This window comes from Triticum dicoccoides, chromosome 3B (assembly GCF_002162155.2).
Source record: "Triticum dicoccoides isolate Atlit2015 ecotype Zavitan chromosome 3B, WEW_v2.0, whole genome shotgun sequence".
Lineage (NCBI taxonomy): Eukaryota > Viridiplantae > Streptophyta > Magnoliopsida > Poales > Poaceae > Triticum > Triticum dicoccoides.
In genome coordinates this window covers 251,731,171-251,736,811 of record NC_041385.1, presented here as the reverse complement: position 1 = coordinate 251,736,811, position 5,641 = coordinate 251,731,171, and positions in this window count along the sequence as shown.

The following is a 5,641-nucleotide window of genomic DNA, read 5'->3' as shown; positions in this document are numbered from 1 at the left end:
CTTCTTCTGCGGATAATTTGGATATTCCTTCTTCTCAGCAAGCCAGGGATGATTTTGAGGATTTAATTTCAAATATGGTTGATGAGGTTCTCACGTGTCAAAAGTGTTTGAGGAAGGGGCACTTTGCGGCTGCATGCACGTCCAAGTTGTGGTGCATCTCTTGCCTCGGACGGGTCACGTCAGGAAGGATTGCAACAAATTTGCACAAGTTTTGGGGCTTGTTTGGCAACCCAAATCCACTAACGCTACGGCTTCCGAGGCGCGCTGCAGGAATATCTCTCTGACAACACTTTTACCAAACTTGGACCTCCCTTCCACTTCCGCATTAACTCCCTCGTCCAGTTCCATCAGCCCTGGCCCCAAGACTCCCTCAGCCTCGCCGCCTGAAACCCCTCCTCCGCCGTTGCACTCGCCGTCGTTGGAGGCTGAGCCTTCGGCTCCGATGGTGAACTTTCATTTGGATCCTCAGCTCTACGTCCCCGCTGGCCACCATGTCATCGACGGCGAAGAAGATCGCCTTCCAAGAACTTTCGTCTCGCCGCATACCCGAATTGTGCGCCGCCATGATGAGTTTATGCTTGCTGAGGTAATGCCTATCCCCCAGCCAGATGAGATTGGCGCTGCTAGAGAGGCTGTTGTTCAATGGTTGCAAGAGCATGGAGTTCTAGTCAGATCGGCTCAGCCTTGGATTCGCTCTGTGGGGCTTTTTGAGCTTCGCGATGCTGCTGTTCGTTTCCATCTGTTGCAGCTCCCGCCGCAGCCCCTGGGTAATGCCCGCTTTGTGCGTTTTATGAAGCACGATGAGGGTGAGTCCTTCCGCGGTGTTCAGGGTTTCCGTCAGGGTCTCCTCATGTTCCTTGGCATTCCCTTGGATCTTCGCAATACAGAGTGTATCAGAGCTGCTGTCAACACTTTCGGCAAATTCCATCATTGGGTTAGCGAGGATCCTTACTTGGTCAGGTCTCTGGTGTTTGCCTCTTTCCTGAAGACATTCTGGTGCCACGTGATGTGGTGTTCATGGATTTTGCACCCTATGGAGGTGCAAGAGTTTCTTGGACTGCTCCCCTGTATATCTTGGGTGCAAATTTTGCTGAGTAGATGCACCAAGATGAGGATTGGATGCCCATCAATGGCAATCCTCACCCTGTGCCTGGAGTTCCATTCCCTGAGATGCCTCCTTTCAATTTGCCTGCTTTTCCTGCTTTGGGATGGAACACAGTGCCCCCTCCTCCACCTGCACTGTTGTTCAATGAGATGGCTAATGACAATTGGGGAAATTGGGATGACAATGTAGCCCCTGATCCTGTGCAGGACCAGGAATCCATGGTGGTAGATTTGTCTACACAGCCAAGCTCTGCTGCTGATGCCCAGGTGCCACATGTTGCTGTTGTTATACTTGATGATGATCAGCCTGAAGCCCCTGTTCCTCCTCTAATCAATGAGGAGATTGCTCCTGATCATTGTGCCATTGTGGTCTATCAGCCTCCTGTGATCAGAGAGGAATTTGTTTTGCCTGTTGTGCCTTATGGGCCTCCTCTACCTCTTGACATGATTTGGAGAAGATCTTTTGAAAGTCTGCTATAAGCTCCTATGGTTTTCTCTGTTCCCAAGCCCGTTTCAATGCAGCCTCTATCGCCTGTTGTACTGTCTAAGAGAAGCTGGGATTTCACTTTCTCTGATTTGGATCTGCCACGTCTCACTTGGAAGGACCAGGAAGTGGTCAGGCCAGTCTCTAGAGCTCTGTTTGTTGATTCTGCTCCTGATCAGGCGATTCCTCCTGCGACCGTGGTGAAAGCAAGAAGGCCACGACAACCTTTGGCGCCAACACCAATTGTTGATACTTCCGTCAGACGTTGCACTAGGAGTTCTGTCCAGCGGGATGGTTTCAAGCCCATTTTCCATGAGCTTCCTATTCAGCCCAAGAGGAAGAAGCCCAGAGCGAAGCCTTTCACGGCCCAGGAGACTGAAGAGCAGGCTTCTGAAGAAATCCCCCCGGCGACACCTATTGCGCGACTTCAGGAAATTGGGCGAGAGTTGGAAATTGATGCCACTCTCCTCTCTGTGGATGCACTTATGGTGGACCCACTTGCTTCTGCCCCCGTCGTCCCTGATGTTTAGTCTGCTCTTGCCTCTTTTCTGTTTTATGTCTGTCAGTTATGTCATGAACTTTCTTATATCTGTGTGGTGGGTCAGACTTTGTTCTGCTATTTTGGACATGTGACATTGTGTGTCATATGGTTTATGCTTCCCAGTGTATGCTTTAATGAGTAATTTATGTAGAAATTGGAATGTGCTGTGCTGGAATGTTAGAGGTTTGAACTATGAATCTAGGCAGAGAGCTGTCAGACAGAAAATTGAGGGAAAATCAATGCTCTATAGCCTACTTGCAAGAAACTAAATGCTCATCCTTTGATTCTAGATCAATCAAGAGCTTCTGCCCTAAGAGATTTGACTCTTTTGCCTGCTCCCCTTCAATAGGGGCTTCTAGTGGTATCCTTCTGGTTTGGAACTCCTCTGTTTTTATTGGAACTCTAGTTGAAGTTCAACAGTTTGCTGTTGTAATTCAGTTTACCTCCAGGAAAAATAATGAAAGTTGGACCTTGGTTGTTGTATATGGCCCTTGTCAGGGTGAAGCTAGGGACAACTTTATCAATTGGTTATATAACCTCTGTATCCCCATTGATGAGGACTGGTTATTGCTTGGAGACTTTAATTTCCTTAGGTCACTGGACAATAGAAACTTACCTGGTGGGGACATAAATGATATGTTCATCTTCAATGAGGTTATTGGACATTTGGGACTTCTTGAATTACCCATTAAAGGTAGATCCTACACTTGGTCCAATATGCAGGACATCCCTCTTCTGGAGCAGTTAGATTGGTTCTTCACCTCATTAGATTGGATTACTGACTATCCAATGACTGAGGTTTTGCCCCTGGCCAGGACTGCCTCTGACCATATCCCTTTCTTAGTCTCAATCAAGACAACCATACCTAAGTCAAACCTTTTTAGGTTTGAAAACTATTGGTTGGAACTGGAGCGCTTTATGGACTGTGTTGAATCCTCTTGGATAGTCCCATCTAGGAAATCTCACATTACTGCTCAGATTGCAGACAAGTTTAAGCATCTAAGAATGTGCCTTAAGAGATGGCAAATGAATGTTTCCAAGTTGAAATTGCTGATTAGCAAGTGTAATCATGTTATCTTCCTTCTAGATGAGTTGGAGGAATGGAGGGCCCTGTTTAGGAAGGAATTGAATTTCAGAAAAATTGTGAAGGTTCACTTGGAAAAGCTTCTGCACTTGCACTGCATGTACTGGAAAAAGACATGCACTATCAGGTATATTAAGGTTGGGGGTGAGAACACCAAATTTTTTCATGCAATGGCCACTGAGAGACATAGGAGAAATTCAATTGCTAGTCTTAAATTACCTGATGGCTCTGTGGTCTTTGATCATGATCAAATGGCTGGAATTATTTGGAGCTGCTTCAAGAACATAATGGGCACTTCTAGAGGGATTGTAATGGGTTTTGATTTATCATCTCTAATAACTCCAGTGGATGGCCTGGATGTGCTTACTAAACCTTTTGAAAAGGAGGAAATGGATGATGTGGTCAAGCATTTGCCTGTGGATAAAGCACCTGGACCTGATGGCTTTAATGGTCTATTTTTCAAGAGGTACTGGCACATCATTTCAAATGACTTCTGTGATCGTGCTCATGCTTTTCATGAGGGGACTACAGTACTGGAGAACATTAATAGTTCTTTCATTACTCTGATACCCAAGAAACTTTCACCTGAGGAAGTGGGAGACTATAGGCCTATTTCACTCACAAGCATGGGTCTGAAATTCCTTTCTAAGATGGCTGCCAATAGGTTTCAGAAGATAATCATGAAATGCATCCATAAGAATCAGAATGGTTTCATTAAGAGCAGAACAATCCAGGAATGCATTGGTTGGACCTTTGAGTATCTGCATCAGTGCCATCAGTCAAAGAGGCCAATTGTGATTCTCAAATTGGACTTTGAGAAGGCCTTTGACTCTGTTGAGCATGAAGCTATCTTCCAAATTCTCAGGCACAAAGGTTTTAATGAAAAGTGGATCCAATGGATGAAGGAGCTACTTGCCAATGGTACTTCTTCTGTCCTTCTGAATGGTGTCCCTGGGAGGAAATTTATCTGCAATGCTGATGTTCTACAAATAGTGATTAATGATATGTCCCTGGGAGCAGTCCATAACAACAACTAGACATCTAGCAAGCATCAAAACAGTAAGCTACAGAACCTTAACGTAATAACAAAAGGCATGGGCATGAAGTATAGGTAAAGCATGACAAAACATGAACACTGAGCTATCTCCATAAATCACTAGAACATGCTCAAAAGGACATGGCAAGATTGCAAATAATAACAGTTTCAGACTTGGCAGGAATAACATCAGGTTGCAATGTTTAGACCTATCAAAAAACATGTTACAGAAGCTTATCATGGCAAACAAAGGCATGGCATGAATCTACTAATTGCATATAACAAAAGTCCCTTACTGACCATGAGCCAAAAGGGCACAGAAAATATGATGGCACCCATGTAAACATGGCAAAAGATATGACAGATTCATACATGGCAGGAACAACAATAAGTAAGCATGTTGGTGAGCTTGTACCACTCACCACATAGCAATACATGGTATGGCAAGGTGACCAACAGTAATAAGGCATGTTTGTGAAGCTAAGCATGGCAAGAGCAAGTTCATAGGGTGCATGGATCACTAGCAAGGCTCATGGCAAATCTGAACTTAATGCTAATAGGCTGACAGCAACATTATTTAGCAATTAGAGAGCAAGATAGCAACATGTTACAGCAGGCTATAAATGCAACCACGGACACGAATGGATAGAGCATGATATGTATAACAAAACATCCTTAGTTAACATCTCCAGATTATGCATAGAATGACTTGTAGAAGCAGGTTTACATAGCAACAAAATATAACAGAATCAACATAGCAAAACAGTAACATCAAGTAACCTACTTCACGAGATCGATGCACTCACTACAAGAATCACAAAAAAACATGGATGGCACCACCGTAAAGATGGCATGACATAGTTCAAAACACATGTAGGGCTCAAACTCATAAGATGCACACATCAAATGCAACAAAAATGACAAATCATCAAGTTATAACAGTTTCAGCAGATTAACATCATATAGCAGTCTTGCTACGACGATTCAGGCATCAAGATGGACCCAAATGAAGATGATACAATGGAATGAAATGAAGATCATCTCACAGCGAACGTTTTGACATATTACACGCATAAAATGGAGCAGGATGCACAGAGTTATGATGCCATGAACATGGCATGATAATGTCAAAATCTCAGGGATTTGGTGGAAATTTCAACCTCCGAAACTGGACGCGGTCGTGCGGGACGGAGAGATCCGGATCGGGCGCGGGCGTTTGGATGGGCTCCTGGTGGATCTCGTCCCGATCCGGGGCGACGGGTCCGGCGGCTCCGGTGAGAGCTCCAGCGAGGGCGACGGGAGGCGGCGTTGGCGAGGGGCAGCGAGGGGCCGGCCGGGCGGCAAGATCCGAGGCGGCGAAGGCGACGGCGAGCGCCGGGGCGGCGCGGGGCC